At 30.2% G+C, this 21516-nt stretch overlaps 2 pseudogenes; one reads left to right on the forward strand and one right to left on the reverse strand.

Moving 5' to 3' along the window:
- Positions 1-2339: 2339 nt before the first annotated feature.
- Positions 2340-4260, reverse strand: LOC148212491 (monolignol oxidoreductase AtBBE-like 13 pseudogene; annotated as a pseudogene).
- Positions 4261-18840: 14580 nt separating this feature from the next.
- LOC148212492 (tetrahydroberberine oxidase pseudogene) lies at positions 18841-20770 on the forward strand (annotated as a pseudogene).
- Positions 20771-21516: the final 746 nt, after the last annotated feature.

Genomic DNA, 21516 nt, shown 5'->3' on the forward strand with positions numbered 1-21516 from the left:
TTATTTTTCTTTTCTTGAATATTACTTTACAAATATGAGGAGTGAACCTATAACCTCCCATTCTATTAAAAGAAAATAGAAAGACCATTAACCAGTGTTATATACATGTTCATATTGGCTTTATGACATTTGGTTTGATTTTTTTTTCCAATGATTAATGATTTTATAATAACAAAATTAAAATTAACAAAAGATATGGTATAAAATAGCATGGAGATTTATTTAAGTAAAATAATTAAACTAGTATGTATAAAAATAATTAGAATGTAGATTTTTTTTTTTTTTTTACCTCGAATGTAGATTTATTTAAACTAATATCTACTCAGGTTGAGATCCGAGAAAACATCTAAGGCAAATACAAAATTTGCCTCTCCTAAAAAAAATTTTAAATTAAGGTCAAAATACTACTTGATTCATGTACTTTAATCTTGGTTTATTTTAGTGTTTTACTCTCAAAATGTTTGTTTTAGTTCCTACACGTAAAAAATGGAGATTAATTTTGTCGCAACGTCATCGCGACGCTGAGCGGCGGCCGACGTCATCCCCTGAAGGATCTCTTTCGAGATAAGGGTTTGGAGTCGAGCGTAGGGAATGTTAGCACCCTACGACACCCGTTCGAAAACGGTACCACATTTTATCATAAATTATCTTATCATATCCTCGAATAAATTGGAGGGTTCCAATTCCCGTCACAAGGCACATTGAGACTTGAGCTAGGTGACTTAAGCATTGACATTCCAACACCTCACCAAAGTGCCACCACCTTAAGAATGTAAGCTATGTTCTATCGAACTTGGGTCTGTATATTAAAAGACAAACATCTTATCATATGTCAACACCCTAAGAGGTAAACATTGTACTCTTTTACAAAAACAAAGTTCTAATTTATTTTTTAAACTAAAAAAACCTACGAATTTTGTTAAATTTAAACAAAAAAATAATAATTTTTTATGTATTTTGACATTAAAAAGATTTTTTCAAGAAAAACTTTTATTTCTAATTAAAAAAATCAATTTTACTTAAAACAAATTGTTAAGATATTTTCTGAAATTATACTCATCATTTAAAAAAATGATTTCATTCTCCTAACAACTTAGTGTAAATTACAAATGTTACTTTATTTAAATCAAATCCCTAGAAAACAAATTTCTTTAAATCCTCTATTTTTTAAATCCCTGCATCAGAAATTCTCTTTCTAAAAATAAATAAAAAAATAAGAAAACAAAATTAAGAACTTTGAACGTAAATTTTAAAGAATCCAAGTTATTTTTAAATAAGATTTAGTTTATAAAACTCTTATTATTATTTTTTTTAACTTACAAAACTTTAATGCAAAATCTATTATTTAAATGAAATTAACTTTTTGTTACTTTCTTTAAAAATTATTTTATTTTACTTTAAAAAAGTATCTACATTATTTTTCAAAACTTATTTTAAAAAGTTTATTTTCTTTAAAAGGAAAATTTTTATTTTTTTTGTTAAAAATAAACTTTTTTTTTTATTAAAAGAAATGTAGGGGTATACCGTGCAAAGATTTTTACCACGGATGTCGTTGGTCGTGTTAGAGTGGGTCGTTGGACTCTTTGTCGTCGTCGGTCTATCACCGGAGGATGGTCTCAAGGCAGCAATGGAGGTTGTGAGGTGTGCACCGGAGTCTTGTTGTGTGTTGGTTCTATTGAACCGCCTTTAGAGACTAAGGGAAAAAATAAAAAATAAAAAATAAAAAATTTTCTTCACCCAAATCATTCTTCTGTGGGCTCTCCGTTTTTTCCGTGTCCTCTTGTGTTTTGTTTGCCCTTTAAATATACTAAAAAAATAACAGTAACATGCGTGAGTCGAATAAAACCAGAGAAAAAGAGGGAAGGGAAAGCGTTCGATTTTGACGGGAGGAGGAACCAAATGTTTCTTTTTAACCAAAACAAAATCTAAATTTTTTTAATTAAAAAATCTTTATTTAAAACAAAATTATATAAATCTAATCAAATCTTTTTATTTCTTTTATTTTAATTTTAAATCAAATTCTTTAAAACAAAATCTATTTTTTTTAATTTAATTTAAACTTTAGCTTATAACCAATAATAAAGTAATCCTATAGTATTTAATAAAATAAAAATTAAATAATTAAAAATAAAACTAAAATGAAGCCGGATCAAAAGTGTTGTGTTTTCTCTTCCGTTACGTGATTGATTTAAAATATTATCTACTGGTTCCTGCAGTAATAGAAAAATAGCATCTTAATAAGATCAGTGAGAGATAAATTTCACAAAAACAATTTGCCTTTCTCCAATACAAAATTTGAAACTAATATTTCAAAATTGAATTGTTGCACCGAGTCAATAAGATGGAAAAGAACCAAATTTAACCAATCAAATACAAAATGTTGAAGAACCTAATTAGGATAAATTTCATCCTTTTTTTTTTTTTTGACATATGTTAGTTGTCTAAATTGATCATACATGAACTTGAAGAATGAAAGGTAGCTTTTTTTTTTTTTTTCCTGCTGCAAAAGAAAGGTAGCAATTTTATTTACGCATAAACTATAAACTAAAGTAGAAAACATCCATTTAATGGACCGGTCAAGCATTCTTCCAAAAATCATATCTCAAGACGTCTCATGTCCTTCCTTCTTCGTCCACCATGACAAAAGAGAAGGAATGCTTTGCTCATTCATAAAGAAATTACGAGGATCAACCTTAGTTTTTATGCTCACCAACCTCTTAAAATTACTCTTGAAATATCTAAGTCCCCATATGCTTGCTTTCTCATAGCTCGTGTATCCATTCTTGTTGTTTATTCCTATATCCAAGTCTCGATAATTGATATACGCAGCCCTTGGATTCTTCGAAACGAAAGGAGTCATGTAACTTTCAAGCTTACGGATCCAATTTATATGTTTTTGTGTAGTATCTTCGTCTTCTTCTGTCCAAACCACCGAATAATGAATCTTGTAAAGATTCCCAGCTCTATGCGGAAATGGAATCTCTGATTCAGGAATCTCATTCATTTTTCCACCGTAAGGGATAAAAAATATTTGTGCAAATTCAACTTCTTCTTCGTTGAACAATTCCCATATACCCTGAAGCCCAACTATGGGGATTGGCTCATTTACATAGTCGGTTTTGGCTTTTCCATTGGCTTCAAAAGCCACATTCCTATCGAGAAGGACATCTAACGGCTGTCCTCCACGGAAGCCGGCAAAATGGAGAACGGATTCAATCCAACTCATTTCTATACAATCTTCTTTCGTCAGCCCCAGCTCCGGGAAAGTATTCTGCATGATGGGAAGAAGCTCTTCGGCTTGTCCGAGGAACAAGGAGTCGAAAGATGTTTCTCGTGTTCTTTTTCCATTTTGATGATTGTTTGAGTTCATGCCTCTTAATGTTATTTTGATGAGAAGTTTGTCATCTTGTTTGTTGGCCACGTATTGCCAACGATGGACTAAATTGGTAGCATTTTGTTCCAAGTTTCTTGTGATTTCAAAAACAGTCACCACTGGTGGAACTTGGACGAGCTTAATTTTCCATGCAACAATAATGTCAAAGCTTGCTCCTCCTCCTCCTCTAATGGCCCAAAACACATCCTCTCCCATCGATTTTCGATTGTGGAGTTTACCGTTTACATCAACGAAGTAAGCATCGATCACATTATCGGCAGCGAGTCCAAATTTTCGTAGCATCATACCATAACCACCGCCACTGAAATGCCCACCAACACCAACTGTCGGGCATAGCCCAGCTGGGAACCCTAGGGTTTTGCTTTTCTGTGCAATTCTATAGTACAGTTCCCCGATGGTGGCTCCAGATTGCACCCATGCAACGTTTTTTTCCACATTGACATCGATCGACCGAATGTTTATCATATCAACAACAACGAAAGGAATGTCGTCATAGGAGATAGAGGAAAGGCGCTCGTAATCATGGCCACCGCTTCGCGTTCGTATCTGGAAGCCGTGTTTTTGGCGCAAATGATGGATAATTGAATGTGGGAAACTTGCAATGGCGTCACTATTGCTTGAGGCTTAAAGGATTTTGCAGTCCTCAATCCTAAGTTATGGGTAGAGAAGTTCATAATCAAAGAGTACGAAGGATCAGTTGGAGTGTAAATAATCTTTGAAATTGAAGAACTGTTGGGAGAATGAAGAGAAAGACAATGGAGAAAATCTTCATAGTTGGAAGCAGAAGCTACCCATAGAAAGGATATGACAACAAAAGTATAGGCTAAAGAGGTAATTGGAGACTTCATGTTTGATAGATTCTGTGTTTTGGCAATGGATGAAAGGTTTTATTTATAGTGTAAAAGAGGCAGCGCTCTCTCGTTTTGGGGCTTTGTGAGAGACATTTTTTTAAAGGGTTCTTGGGAAAGCTATCTGATTGGCGGAGCCTTTGTCTGCCATACTTTATTTTTCTGATTCTCTTCTATTTTCATTTTCGAGAGAATGGCCCACTTCACTCGCCTCCTTGTTTTTTTGTTTGTTTTTTTCTCTTTCTTTTTCTATTTTTGTGTTTGTGAATTTTCTTTTCTTCCTCTCTTGTGGTATTAATGTGAGCTTTTCGTTTTTGCATGAGTCTAATTACCATATTATAAAACACATTTTTATTTTTTGTCAAGATAATCAACTTTTAAAGAAGCTTATAGTATAACCAAAATAATATAGACGTTAGAAGTTGAGTAAATAGCAAAACTTATTCTAAAAAAAAACAAACAAACAAATAGCAAAACTAAAATAGTAAATATTATTTAATACCTTTATTGTATTATCCTTAGACTGATATTATGGAAATAATTATAAAAAGATCTAAAATTTGAATTTTAAAATCACATTTTGAAATTTGAACTGTTTTGGTTTGAAAAGTTTTTGACACGTTTATTCCATTGCTGGAAGATATTTATTGTTGTTTGTGTGACTCAAGTATATAATTTTGGTTTAACTAAAAGAAGTTTGGTGGACTTATTACTTTGTTTGTCGGAATGATGGAGTAAAGAGAAGAGAGAAGGAAAATGAGGAGTTGTAAATGGAAGAGAGAAAAAGAAATTGGATTAAATTAAATAAGAAAATGAAAGGGTAGTCACATGGGTTTTGTAAGGAAGAGAAATTGGAAGAGTAATTGTGGGACCCACTTATAATATAATAGGAGAGAGAAAAAATTGTTTTTTAATGAGGAAAGATAATGAGTTATTAAATTCGACTTATGGGATAATTTGGAGATAATATGATTTACGTTGTAAATAAGAATATGTTGGATTTATTGGATTAAAGTATGAATTAATTTGGCAGTGGATCGATATTTCATGTTAGACAAAAATTGGAGCCGCGAACGACTCAGTTTGAAGGATTTGTGAGTGATTGTTTTATTAAATGTTTTATAATATCTATTAATATAGAGTTTCTAGAAATTATATATATTATGTATATTTTAGCATTTCCACTTGAAATGAGAGAAGTTGTGTTTGTTTGTGAATTTCATAAATGTGTTATGATATAGAGAAATGTTTTATGATTTTAAAGAAATGTTTAAAGCTTATGAAATGTATTTAGAAAGAAATTTTAGAAATGATTTTAGAATTTTATGAAATGTTGATAGAAAGAAAGATTTTATAAATGATTTGAGAGAAGTTAGAAAGGGGAATTTTAGAACAACTGTTGAGAATTTTCGAATAATGAAAAATGCTTTCATGGCTGTCTTAGCCTCTCACAGCTTCCATCAATTGGAGAGTGACTAGACAGAGAATTAAAGTAACGTCTTCCTATTCGATGGACCACTATGTCATTTTTTCAAGAGACGAATACGTGTCGACATACATATCGTCTCTTCAAAGGACTACATGTGACCATGTATATTGTTTTTGATCTTTATAAAAATCCAAGCATAGTTTTATGATTGTGGCCACTCTTCTGTGATGCAGGATAGAATCTACCAAAGTCCTTATGTTAGGGTAGGGTGGAATGTTAATGGAATAGTAAAGGGGAAGCTCCAATTATTGAAGAGTGATTAGAAAGAAATTTAAAATAACGTGTTTTTATTTGGTCCACTCCTATGTTATCTTCTCAAGATATTAATATGTGGAGTTATATAATATCTCTTCAAAAAACTACATGCGACAACCATTTCTTATTTATTTTTTTTAATTTGAGCATATACTTTAATGTTTTCTTCTTGCATTAATGACATGTGGTGGAGGACTATTAGCGGCAGAGAATCATAAGACACTCTCTGGAGATGGAAGAATCTGCCATGGTTAAGATGGAGGTCACCTGAAGATGGGTAAACCTTAACTATGATAATCTAGTTCTATTAATAAGGAGTTCGGAAGAAAATGTCGAAGGAGTTAAATAACCTCCAACCAATTCTTTTTAGAAAGTATATCAACATATTTGGGATGCAATGTACAGAAAATTTTCAAATTGCAGCTATTTTTAATTTGATTGAATAGGTAGATTTTTCATTTTTAAACTCTTAAGTCATACCTTAAAATCTTCTCATTTCCATTTTTTTTCTTAATTTTAACTCTCAAAATTTATGGAGAAAATGTCTTAACCAAATAAAAATGCATTATTTAAAAAATAGTTTGACACATGAAATATTTTAAAAATTAGTTTTAATATAGTATACTTTTTTAAAAGAAAGAGAATCCTTATATAATATTATTATATGGTGGTTTGGGATTTGACCATATAATTAATTTTTCATCTTAATGGAAGATGTGAGGTAAAAGAAAGATTATTCTATGTTTATTTTGTAACCATTTTTATTTTAAGAAATGTTCTTTCTTTATATTAAGATTTCTTCGTTTGGACAATTTATATTGTTATATAGATGTGTGTTAAGGATCTCACGTTGAAAAGAAAAAGGACCTGACAATAGTTTATAATAGTTATAGGCTACTCTCTCTTTGTCAATTGATTTTGAGATGAAACCTCATTAATATTAATATGGTATCGGAGCTCAAAACGTCCAAATGAGCATCCGATCCCAAAATAAAATGGGATCCAGCCAAGATCGATAAGCTCATGAATATTAATAATGTGTATTTTCCCTCCCTAGTAAAATTTTAATAAGAAAATTGAAACAGAATTTGAAAGTCTAAACTACTTTTTAGTTTTTATTTTTTTGACCAATTCTTTTTTCTTTTTTATATGTTCTTAAATTTTGATCAAATTTTTATAAATATTTTTGTTTCTTTATTACACATTAAATGGAAAGATGGTTATATTGACCCTACCATTATTTTAATGAAAAAGACAAGAAACCAAAAATATTTTATCAATCCTATCATGACGATAATTCATTTATTTTAATTATTAATTAACACAGTTGATACACGTATTCTATTCATGAGTATGATTATAATTTTCAATTTTTGTTTTTGGACAGAGGTTATAATTTTCAATGAAAGTGTAATTTTGTCAACCAAAAGAATGGTAGAAATTAAAAATAAGCATCTATACTATTTAGGACTATGGAGTAGAATTTTCATCTATCTATTTTGCCCTCAATTTTTTAATATATACCAATTTTACCCTTTAAACTTCGAAGGGATGCGATTGGTCGATGTGTCTATTGATTCAATGCGTATGGTCTTACACATATCTATTTTGCCTTTTCAGATTTCGATGAGATGACAACTATGGATCAATTTGTCTATTGAGAGAATTGGTGCGATCAAGACTGTAGAGTTGTGCCTATTCGCAATCGAAGTAATGGATATTAGAAAATTGTGTCATACATCGTTTCACACATTCAAATGAGAAGTTAATATAATAGAAGTGCAACTCTTCAACAAAGTGATACATTTATTCACATATAAGTTGAATTGCAAACCATCTATAAAATGAAAGAAAATTAAAGTAGTCATACATAAAATTGTGTCTGTTTTTTTTTCTCTCGTTGAGAATGTCTTTAAAAGTTTTTTTCTTTGACCAAATAATTCATTGATATTTAGTTTGAATGTTCGTATTTCTTAATTGATGTTGGTTTTAACTACTCTTGGAATCTATTTATGTATTGTTTACATCTCTTTCATTATTTTTAGAAGAATTTTTTTAACTAATTAACTTGAGTTTATAAACTGATGTGGTAGTTTTGATTTAATAATTTGTGTAATGTGATCACATTTAGGTGTAATTGGTCATAAAACCAACAAAACAATAGAAGATTCAATCATCTTCTAGAAGAAAAATCAACCCAAAGTCCAATATCTTATCATATTCTTGAAGGGAAATGAACAGAAATGGAGGTCCTACCAATTTCGTGGGAAAAAAAATCAACAAGAACACGAGATCATATGAAATGTAAGTCTTCAATTATTCTTTCATTTCTTTCTCTGAAATTTTATAATTTATCTTTCTAATTCATTTTTTCCTTCTATTATCTTCAACAACCTCCTCATTTTCCATACCAACAAGTTTCAAACTTTTTTTTTTTCAATTTCAAACTAACTTATTATTGATCTAAATAAACATTCTTTTTGGTTTGAAATCATATGTATATTTCTAGATTTTAATAGATATTAAAGGTTGTTATTGTTGATTTAGAGGTTTTTTAACTCAGTTTTAGATCTGATTTTGTAGCCCCAAATCCATACTTTCCTAATTATTTTGCATAAAAAAGTGTTTTGAATAGGAAATGGGTAGATAAGATTTGGTTAGTAATTGGTGGAATTTTAAATCCTAGGATTTAAGGATTGATTTTGGATATGGTTGTTTCTAGGCCTCTGAGTTGACAACTAACAAGGAAGAAGTTAATTAGATTCGTACGATTTCTGAGAGAGGTAAGTGATTTACCGTATCTCTTCAAAAAGTGTTGTAAGTAATTTACGCATCCCTTCGAAAAGTGTTGTAAGTGATTTACCATATCCCTTCAAAAACTAAAATTTATTTTGGCTTTGATATAATGATTTGAAATTGATATCTTGCATATAAATTGAAGTTTTATTATGGATTTGAAAACTAATTTGACAATTGATATTATGTTTATTTGCAAGTATTTGAAATATTCTTATATGATTTGATAAAGTTTTGTTTAGATTTATTTAAAGGTTTGAAATTAATATTTTGTTTATTTGTGAAATATTTGAAATCATGTTTTGGAGGATTGATAAAGTTTGTTTTAAATTAGTTGAATGTTTTAAATTGTTTTTTAATGAGGAAAGATAATGAGTTATTAAATTCGACTTGTGGGATAATTTGGAGATAATATGATTTACGTTGTAAATAAGAATATGTTGGATTTATATTGGATTAAAGTATGAATTAATTTGGTACTGGATCGATATTTCATGTTAGACAAAAATTGGAGCCGCGAACGACTCAGTTTGAAGGATTTGTGAGTGGTGTTTTATTAATGTTTTATAATATCTATTAATATAGAATTTCTAGAAATTATATATATTATGTATATTTTAGCATTTCCACTTGAAATGAGAGAAGTTGTGTTTGTTTGTGAATTTCATAAATGTGTTATGATATAGAGAAATGTTTTATGATTTTAAAGAAATGTTTAAAGCTTATGAAATGTATTTAGAAAGAAATTTTAGAAATGATTTTAGAATTTTATGAAATGTTGATAGAAAGAAAGATTTTATAAACGATTTGAGAAAGTTAGAAAGGGGAATTTTAGAACAAGTGTTGAGATTTGAGAATTTTGTTCAGAAATAAGTTTCTTAAACTATCATGTTATTGTATCCAAGTGATTATCCGTATGCTATATGTATGTGTTTCTATAGTATACTCCTAAATAAAAAGGTCTTTGGGACCATTTGACTCCGCGCGTTAAGAGAATTATTCTTCTGTGTATTGAGATTACTCTGCGTTAGTAGACTAGAATAGAATATGGGTACATGTGTGGTGTTAAGTTTTCTCTAGCTTGTTTTATGTTTGAAGAAGAATGATTTACATGTTTTTTTAGAATGTGCTTTTAGAGCAAATAAGAATTTAGCATAACTAGATTGCATGGGAATATGTTGGGGGAATTAGAGCCAAATTCGAATTCCAAACCCTAGTCCAAATCCGGAGCTTGGAAGCGTTGTTGTGTTGGTTGTTCTGAAAGTAGTGTTACAAGTTTATTAAGATAAAGTTCCCTGAGTTTTATGAAGTTATAATATTACTTCAGTTTTATAATGTTTTTAAGAGATTGAATTCCAGTTGTTTATGAAAGACGTTTATGAGATTATTTTCTTATCAACTTACCACTAATTGAGATTTTCAACTCACTCTTTATCTTATGTTTTTCCACCCAGGATGTACCTGAGTTTCAAGGAGATAGTTGTTCAGATTCTGCTATCCAGAGTAGTTTAAGAGTTGCATATCATTTTGTATGTATATGTAGTGTGTTTTGTTAAGGATCCCACATTGAAAAGAAAATGAACCTTATAATGGTTTATAATAGATATGGACTACTTCTCTCATTGCCAATTGTTTTTGAGATGGGACCCATGAATATTGATATGGTATCAGAGTTCAACAAGCTCAAACAAGCAGGAATAAGGTATCAATCAAAACAAAAGTGAACGGAGAGTTTGCTTGAGTGTGGTGGGACTTTAGAGGACTAAGGGAGTGAAGAAGAGTGGGGAGAAAGGAAAAAATCACTTTTTTTATTGATTATATTTGACAAATTAAAAAGTTGATTTTAGGAAAGTTTAAAATTACTTTATTAAACTATCACATGGATGAGATTTTGGAAAATCAATTATACTTAAATCTCTTTTTTTCAGAATTAGAAATTCTACTATCACTCTCAAACACACTCAACGTGTTTGATCTTATTTGGATTGGGCTTTCTTGGATCATTGAAATAAGTTTTTTTCTTTTCTTTTATTTTCTCCTTTAATGAACTTTTAATCTATATGAGATAAATAATAGTAAGTTGCATTTTATACAATTGCTTCAGAAGATTAATATTTAACTTTTTGTCAACTTTTTTGTTTTAACTCTATTTTAGATCCTACCTTTTTAAAAAATAACTATTTTGATCGCAATTAAGACTGATTATACACTAATTAAAAGGAGAATGAAGGAAGAGGTGACACGGTGACAAAGAAAATGAGCCTAATAAGGCTTTTTAGAGCAATAAGATGTGAAATGGGTAAGAAAAAAATGAGTTGCAAAGGTTTTAATCTATCCAATTTCAACATCGACTAGCTTATGTGATATATTAATATATATATTTTTTCGTAAATCGGAATTGAATATTCAAACTCACAACTTTTTTATCAGCCGAACTATATACTAAAATTACATTAATATATATATTTGAAGCCATAAACATTAATTGATTGTAGAATAAAAGAACTAACAATATTATTTGTGGGGAGTTATTCCACCGATTCTTCTTCTCATAGCACTTTCAATTTTCTCTAGCTCCCTCATAATTTCCTCTACTAAATCTTTCTCTTTTCCTTCCCCAATATGTAATTATAATATATTAATATAAACAAATCGTACAAACTATTTAGCAATGATTTCATGTTTCCAGTTTTTAAAAATTATGTCTATTTTTTCTCAATTTTTTATATATATTTTTCACAATTTCTTACCAACACATTTAAAATCTTTAGCAAAATTTTAATAACTAAAATTTTTTTTAGAAACTACTTTTCAAAATTTAAGCTAAAATTTCAAAACATTATTAAAAAGTAGATAAAAAAGTATGAAAAAATACGCAAGTGAAAAAACTCAAAATAAAAAGTTTATCAAACACTTATACAGTCCCTCAACAAAAAATTAAGATTAATTTAAAACAAAATAACCTCTCGGTGACATCTATGGTATATATAGAATGGGATTGTTGGGAGAAATTTTTGTCCTCATTTTTCCCATTTCTTTTTTTAACTCATGTATAACTTTTTTTTACTTTTTCATTCCCTTAAATTAGATAAATATATATATTGAGGGTAAAATCGCGAAGGACACGTATCCACCTTTGATGGCTGCGGGACCAAAAGTGGTTACACACAGTACACTACAACCGTAGGGGATACTCATTTTCGTCTCCACGATAAGGGTAGCAGGCCAAGTCTGATAGCGTGCTTCAACGACAGGTGGTAGGCTCCAGGCCTGCCAGTGGTTGCACCACCTGCCAATTGTCGAGGACATACACATACCATGTGACGCACCCCTGCCACCCCAACTGTCATGCTTCTTGGTCGGCAACCCGAGTCTTATATAAGGAAGAACGCTCACCTTCACTAAGTGAAAAACATGTCACTAATACTTAGGTGTCTTTTCCATATTTCTTACTCCGATTATTAACTTGAGCGTCATAGTGTATTAGGCGAGAAACTGCACCGACGTCGAGTTTTCTGGTTGCAGGTTCATTTATTCTCGAGCGAAGCTACTCGTTCGAGAGACACGTGGACCTTTCCAAAATCCATGGTCAACTATATAAATTGAAGATAAATTTTATATTTTCATTTTGTATTTCAATTTTAACAAAATATAAATAATGGTGTAATTTGACAATTTGGCCATTAATCTTGTAAAATTTTTAATTTTGTCCCTAATGTATTAAGATTTTCAATTAGGACATTTTGCAAAAAAAGAAGTTTATTGGAATAGTAAATAAAAAGTTGATATTATCAAATTATTACTTTATTAACATAAACACGTCAACATGCTACTTAGATACTACTCATTGATATATAAAATTCATCTGCCTTATCTTCAAAATCAAACTTACCCATAAACTAAATGTATTTTTTTCTACATGGCAGGTCTAAAGTAGCATGTCCGCGTATCTAAATAGATTAATGGAAAGAGTAATTTAATGAAATATATGTATTTTATTAACAAAAATTAATCAATATAATACAATGATCTAATTGAAAATTTTAATTCGTTAAAAGTAAAATTGAATATTTAAAATATTAAGGACAATAGAACAAAATTGAAAATTTAAGATGTCAAGGACAATAGAACATTTGGTATATTTAGCATTTTAATTTTGTAATATTCATATTTTAATCTTTATTTATTCCTAAAATAAGAACACTATTTTTTTAAGACTAAAAAAATATTATTTTAATAGATGTAATTCGATGAGCATTTTTAGTTATCAACAAAATCATCAACAATCTTGACAATGCTAGAAAAATCGTAATTGGTTTTAATTTAAAAAAGATGCGATATTATGTTCCATCACCTTTTAAAAATAAAAAATATTTTTTTTAACTTTAAAAATAACTTGAGAGGAATAAATTTAATTTATTTTCTCTTTCCTCTCATTTAATATTAAATTTTAGTTTTAACTATCTGAAAAATATTTTGACTGATTAAATTTTTATTGTCATATTTTCATTTAAGTTATTCTGCAATAATATATGTTATGGAAAAGATAAAAAGAGAAGAGACCAAGCGATGGGAGGCCGAAAGGAACCCGAGAAGAAAGCACAAGTCAGGAAAGGGGGCTGGCACCCTGCGACCCGAGCCGGCCCCCGACCGACTAGTGGCCGGTGCCGAACAGTTTTCATCCCCCAGTAGAGAATTATAACAGTCCATCCAACCGTTGCGCAGTTACACCCGTATTAACTCGCATTGATTCTCAATCCGACCTAAAACCAACAACGAAGTAACAGGCCTGGAGATTTAAGATTCGACTAGGACAAATCTGGAGAGGATTGGAATTGGACGACTATAAGGTAAGAGATTAACCAAACCCCAAAAGGTACGCTTGAACTTCCTATTCTCTGCACTCGACTTCTGATACTAACTTAAGCATCGAAGCCTGTGTTGTAAAGCCACACCGGTCCTAGTTTCAATCTGTTTTGCAGGTCACGTTGATCCATCGATCCCTTTTTATATTTAGAGGATTGGTGTATATTTGGCAAGATCTAAGGAAGCCAAATCTATGCATCAACAATATATATTTTTTTCAATTTGGACGAGGATTTGAATTTCGAACCTTTTAGTCCAGAATATATGACTTAATCAATTGAATTAGGTTCAAGTTGGCATATTAAAAAAAAATTAGTTGTTTACTTTTCATGATTTAGAAAATTAATTTTAATAATGACATGTCGGAAATTTACATATAGTTTATCATGGTATATTTTTATTAAAAAAATTAATGATCTACCTTATTGGGTAAACTGCATTTGCATTTTATTTTTTATATTGTATTAAATAAAATTAAAATCTTACCGACAAAGATTATTTTAAAACATTTAGAATCACGTGCTACACCGAACATTGTAATTAGGGTCCAAAGTTATTTACGTGCAAGTATTCTCCAAGTTATTGAATTTTAGATTTACTCGATTGACCAGTGGGGCAAGAAAGTAATTTACGTGCACGTATTTTCCAATTAACTATTTTTTTGTCTTTCCCATGTAACGTGAACAAAAGATTTTTGTCACACTAAATCCAATATTGAGCTTCTTTTTTTCTTTTTAATGTCAAAAAAAATATATTGAGCTTTTTTCGAAAATATCTATCTATATATATATATATCCAATATGAGCTATAGAAATGGGAAAATTAATGTGACTTTTCTACCAAATATTTTTCATTTTTAGTAGCTTGGGTCATTTAAAAGAAAAGAATTGTTTTTCTAGTCCATTCTAGTATGTACATTTTGAAATTACTTTTCTCACATTTTTTCATTTCTTCTTTAAAGTCTCTCTTAAAAATAATTTTCTTTTCTATTAGAACTAAGACTTCACCACCTCTCAACCTTTTTTTTTTCCCTTAATCCGAATTTTACAGATGAAAAATGGAGTGAAAATTAAAAGACAATGAGGTTTGATTTTATGGCAACTCACAAAAATCTTTTGTGACAGAAGTTGGTTACGAATTGTAATTTATCCATTTAAATTTTATAATGGACAACTCAAAATAAACAAAAAATAAAAAATATTACGACAAATTGTAAATATAATTTATCAACTTTTCAATAAATTTCAGCTAGAATCCTGCTTGTGTTAAAATGGATAAATATCATATTTAAATGAGAGAGAAGTCATAAAATTTCGTCCCAATAAAATCTTAAAAAAAAAAATCACTTAAAACATATAGTTTTAAAGAAATTAGATTAAAGAAATTACGACTATATTAAAAAGGATTATCAAATTTGGCCTTTTGGAATCTTGCCAAATTCGCATAAATCTTCTAAGAGGAGGGATCGAGATCTTCAAAACAGAATAACTCTAAGACCAATGTGGCTTTTGCCACACGGATTCCGATGCTTAAGTCAGTATCACATTAGTTGAGTATAAAGAGTAGGGTAGAGAGTAGGGTGTATAGAAGTCGAATCCTAATCTCTTCAGAATTTACATCCGTTGAATCTTATTCTCTTCAGGATTTACAAAAGTCGAATTCTAGTCCACTGAGGAGATCTAGATAGAGTGGGCCTCATGCTGCATTCATGACTGAGACCAAGTCATCTCGGTTCGGGCTGTGCGGAGTCGGGGAGAATCGATGAGGTTCTCGACCCTCCTCGACGTCGAGAAAGTCGGCTATGGCCAGCCCGGATTGCCGGGTCCCAACCCACTTACCATGCTTCACAGGTCTGCTTCTTCTTCGGCTCCATTCCTCCTTTCCAATTGTTTAATTTGATCTCCATTTTCTTCCTATAAAAAAATATATATATACACAAACATATACATATATGTGTGTATACGCATACACATACATATATTTGTATATATATGCATGCATACATGTATATGTATTATGACAATTTGCAAATAGAATTTATTAAATTTTCAATAAATTTCAGCTAGAATCCCTGCTTGTGTTTAAAGGGATAAATATCATATTTAAATGGAGAAAAGTTATAAACTTTTATCTCAATAAAATCTTTTTAAAAAATTCACTTAACACGTAGTTTTAAGAAAAATTAGATTAAAATAAATTAGGCCCGGTGACAAGAAGTACAGCCGAAATCACGACCATATTAAAAAAAGTGTTTATCGTTTGTTTCGTGGGAATCTAAGATTTCGTGAGACAGACATCTGGATTCCCACATTTGTTTTATGATAATGTAAGATATCTGATCAGTATGTTGAGATATCCGAATATCTTAGAATGTCCATTTAGAAGGCATCCGAGTCGATTTAGATACCCTTCTAAAACATGAGTTTTCTATAATTCCCCTGTCGAAGGCATTCTACGTTGATATTTTTACTCCTAAGTTATTTTTTCATATATTTCTTTTATCAAATTTCATTGGTTTTATTTGTGATTTTATAGTTTAAATAAATTAAAATATTCATGAACTAATAACAATTGAGTATGTTTATGTATTACACGTACATATAAAATAAATTTCAATTAAATTATATAATATCTCAATTGAGTTTTAATATTTGGAATAAATTATTATGAATAATATCTATTATATTAAAAAAATTATTTTAAAGCAACATTTTTTTAACGATAAGTTTTATCTTTGATATTTTTCTTCTTAAAAGAATATAATTTAATAATATAATAAATGAATTTTACCCCATATAATATTAATTATATAATTGTATTTTTTAAAAAATATTAAAATTGAAAATGAAATTTATATTCAATATTAATTACTTAAAAAAAGGTAAAAAAGTGTTATATTAACTGAGTAACATACAAAAATAATAATAATTATTATTATTATATATATATATATGCAATTAATATATAAAAAACCTAAAATATTAAATTAAGTTTAAGAAAATCTATTATATAAATATAAATTATATTAGATTAATGTATAAATTATATGAATATTCATTAGGGCTTTTTTGGAACATTATATAAATTTAGAATATTCTAATTAATAAATCCTATAAAATAAAGGTGGCTATCCAAATATTTCCGAACATCCATATATATTTTCCTACGAAACAAACATGGTCATTTGAAGATACTAGATATGTAAAATTTCAGACATTTGAAATTCTAGTTATTTGAAGATATCGGGGATTTCCATTTCCAAAAAAACAAACAGCACTTAAGGATTATTGCAAAAAGAAACAGAGAGAATAATTTCAAAATAATAGTATACTTTAATTTAATTATGAGGCAGCTGCTTTACTAAAAGGTAAATAACTTAAATTGTCTATTCAAAATAATTGTAAAAAAGTGGTCCAACTCATTCATTGAGCATACAATATCGATCAAATATTTACCTTAAACATTAATTATAAAATAATTAATTTCAAAAAATAATATACGAGGGTGAGGGTGAGTTTTGTTGGGATAATGGAGCCAAAACAGATGATCTGTGTCCTATGAGGAAAAGAATTTTCAACACTACTACCAATTACTACAAGGAATAAGATATTATTATCTTATAAGGATTATAATATTGTTTTCCTATAAGGATTGAGATATTTGACCTCTTATAAATAGATCATTTTGTTAAAGTTTCATTGGTACAAAATCCAAATAAGATAAACTTGAGTGGTTGTGGACAGTGTGTGAAACAAAGGAGTTTGTATCCCGTGGGTTTTAGTGAGAGTATTTTCAATTGTGTAATCCTAGGTAGTCATTATATTGTTAGGGTACTTAGAAGCAAGATAGTAATAACTTGAGTGAGATTTTCATTGTAATAATATTCCCAACTATACGTTGAACCTGCTTTTTCGCAGAAGACTGGACCTAGTCCCAAGATAGGGGCGAACCAGTATAATCCCTATGTGTTAAGTTTTTCTATCTCAATCTCTTTTTCCTTTGTTATTATTACTTACTTATTTGCTTTTAGCCTAAAGAACTTACAAGAGAATCGATTGATCTAAATATTTTTGCTAAAGTTTGCTGTGAATTTATACTTTATCAAACTAAGCACAAATTCACACGAAACCTTAACTTAAGCCCAGAGAAGAGATTTGTCAAAAGTTTTCTTTTTGGCAAACAAATCCTCCAAATTTTGCATTGTCATTCTTTGATGGATGTATCTCAAAAAGTCTTGAATAAAGAAATTTCAAAGGCTTCAATCCTGCTTGAAAGTTCTGCAATGGCATTATCACCACTTTTTAATTTGGAAGTTAATAAGATTTTTATTTCAATTTTGGAGAACAATATATCTACGAAACATTAAACATATCCATCAATATTTGAACTCAATTTTCTTTTTGTTTAATTAATTAAAATATCAAAGTAGAGGTTTCTATTATCAAACACCTTAAACGGCTTGTTTTCTTTGTTTACCTGTTTGTGCTCTTAAATTCTTACCAATCTCTAATATCTTTTCAAAGCTCATGTTTCTTAAAATTATATATATATATATGCACGCACGTACGCACACGGATCAAATGAGGGTAATAGACGCCCTAACGATTAATATTTTCTGAAGACTTAATAATAATTTTAACGTAATATCAAAATAGGAAATCTCATATGTGATTTGATAACTATTTTGTTTTTCATTTTCTGATTTTAAAAATTATATTTGATTTTTATAAAATGAATATTAAGTTCAATATGTAATCTGACTTTACACCACTTTCTTTTTATTGTGAATGTTCACCATCTAACTTAATTTACTACTTTCACTCTCTATAGTTAGTTAAATTATGTCAATCCAGATTAAACAGGTTAAAAGATATTTATATCCTACTCTGGTTTCAAATCTCTACTCTACATATTGTATTGAAAAAATAAATAAAAATTTATCTTACTCATAATAGGAGGAATTTTCTTTTCTTCTTTTTCTAACAAGTAGTTGACTTAGACCAAATTTCTTAGAAAACTATATGGAGAAAAAATGACAAAAAAAAAAATTTGTTTTCTTAATACATTATAATTAGTTCCGTGCTTTGAATTTTCTTTGTTCAATAATCTAAATCTCAAACTTTGACGCTTCCGTTTTCTTCAGCTAAATAAAAAAGAGAGGTGCCTCTTTTACACTATAAATGGAACCCTTCATCCATTGCCAAAACACAAAACCAAATATGAAGTCTCCAATTACCTCCTTAGCCTATATTTTTGTTGTCTTATCCTTTGTATGGGTAGCTTCTGCTTCCAACTATGAAGATTTTCTCCGTTGTCTTTCTCTTCATTCTCCCAATTGTTCTTCAATTTCAAAGATTGTTTACATTCCAACTGATCCTTCGTACTCTTCGATTATGAACTTCTCCACCCATAACTTAGGTTTGAAGATTGCTCAAACCTTCAAGCCTCAAGCAATAGTGACGCCATTGCAAGTTTCCCACATTCAAGCATCCATCATTTGTGCCAAAAAACACGGCTTCCAGATACGAACGCGAAGCGGTGGCCATGACTACGAGGGCCTTTCATCTATCTCCTATGTGGACATTCCTTTTGTTGTTGTTGATATGATAAACATTCGGTCGATTGATGTCAATGTGGAAAAAAATGTTGCATGGGTGCAATCTGGAGCCACCATCGGAGAACTGTACTATAGAATTGCAGAGAAAAGCAAAACCCTAGGGTTCCCAGCTGGGCTTTGCCCAACAGTTGGTGTTGGGGGGCACTTCAGTGGCGGTGGTTATGGTATGATGCAACGAAAATTTGGACTCGCTGCCGATAATGTGATCGATGCTTACTTCATTGATGTAAACGGTAAGCTCCAAAATCGAAAATCGATGGGAGAGGATGTGTTTTGGGCCATTAGAGGAGGAGGAGGAGCAAGCTTTGGCATTATTGTTGCATGGAAAATTAAGCTCGTCCAAGTTCCACCAGTGGTGACTGTTTTTGAAATCACAAGAAACTTGGAACAAAATGCTACCAATTTAGTCCATCGTTGGCAATACGTGGCCAACAAACAAGATGACAAACTTCTCATCAAAATAACATTAAGAGGCATGAACTCAAACAATCATCAAAATGGAAAAAGAACACGAGAAACATCTTTCGACTCCTTGTTCCTCGGACAAGCCGAAGAGCTTCTTCCCATCATGCAGAATACTTTCCCGGAGCTGGGGCTGACGAAAGAAGATTGTATAGAAATGAGTTGGATTGAATCCGTTCTCCATTTTGCCGGCTTCCGTGGAGGACAGCCGTTAGATGTCCTTCTCGATAGGAATGTGGCTTTTGAAGCCAATGGAAAAGCCAAAACCGACTATGTAAATGAGCCAATCCCCATAGTTGGGCTTCAGGGTATATGGGAATTGTTCAACGAAGAAGAAGTTGAATTTGCACAAATATTTTTTATCCCTTACGGTGGAAAAATGAATGAGATTCCTGAATCAGAGATTCCATTTCCGCATAGAGCTGGGAATCTTTACAAGATTCATTATTCGGTGGTTTGGACAGAAGAAGACGAAGATACTACACAAAAACATATAAATTGGATCCGTAAGCTTGAAAGTTACATGACTCCTTTCGTTTCGAAGAATCCAAGGGCTGCGTATATCAATTATCGAGACTTGGATATAGGAATAAACAACAAGAATGGATACACGAGCTATGAGAAAGCAAGCATATGGGGACTTAGATATTTCAAGAGTAATTTTAAGAGGTTGGTGAGCATAAAAACTAAGGTTGATCCTCGTAATTTCTTTATGAATGAGCAAAGCATTCCTTCTCTTTTGTCATGGTGGACGAAGAAGGAAGGACATGAGACGTCTTGAGATATGATTTTTGGAAGAATGCTTGACCGGTCCATTAAATGGATGTTTTCTACTTTAGTTTATAGTTTATGCGTAAATAAAATTGCTACCTTTCTTTTGCAGCAGGAAAAAAAAAAAAAGCTACCTTTCATTCTTCAAGTTCATGTATGATCAATTTAGACAACTAACATATGTCAAAAAAAAAAAAAGGATGAAATTTATCCTAATTAGGTTCTTCAACATTTTGTATTTGATTGGTTAAATTTGGTTCTTTTCCATCTTATTGACTCGGTGCAACAATTCAATTTTGAAATATTAGTTTCAAATTTTGTATTGGAGAAAGGCAAATTGTTTTTGTGAAATTTATCTCTCACTGATCTTATTAAGATGCTATTTTTCTATTACTGCAGGAACCAGTAGATAATATTTTAAATCAATCACGTAACGGAAGAGAAAACACAACACTTTTGATCCGGCTTCATTTTAGTTTTATTTTTAATTATTTAATTTTTATTTTATTAAATACTATAGGATTACTTTATTATTGGTTATAAGCTAAAGTTTAAATTAAATTAAAAAAAATAGATTTTGTTTTAAAGAATTTGATTTAAAATTAAAATAAAAGAAATAAAAAGATTTGATTAGATTTATATAATTTTGTTTTAAATAAAGATTTTTTAATTAAAAAAATTTAGATTTTGTTTTGGTTAAAAAGAAACATTTGGTTCCTCCTCCCGTCAAAATCGAACGCTTTCCCTTCCCTCTTTTTCTCTGGTTTTATTCGACTCACGCATGTTACTGTTATTTTTTTAGTATATTTAAAGGGCAAACAAAACACAAGAGGACACGGAAAAAACGGAGAGCCCACAGAAGAATGATTTGGGTGAAGAAAATTTTTTATTTTTTATTTTTTATTTTTTCCCTTAGTCTCTAAAGGCGGTTCAATAGAACCAACACACAACAAGACTCCGGTGCACACCTCACAACCTCCATTGCTGCCTTGAGACCATCCTCCGGTGATAGACCGAC

The sequence above is a fragment of the Momordica charantia genome (assembly GCF_013281855.1).
Source record: "Momordica charantia cultivar OHB3-1 chromosome 3 unlocalized genomic scaffold, Mcharantia_2.0 BLBB01000003.1, whole genome shotgun sequence".
NCBI classification, from domain to species: domain Eukaryota; kingdom Viridiplantae; phylum Streptophyta; class Magnoliopsida; order Cucurbitales; family Cucurbitaceae; genus Momordica; species Momordica charantia.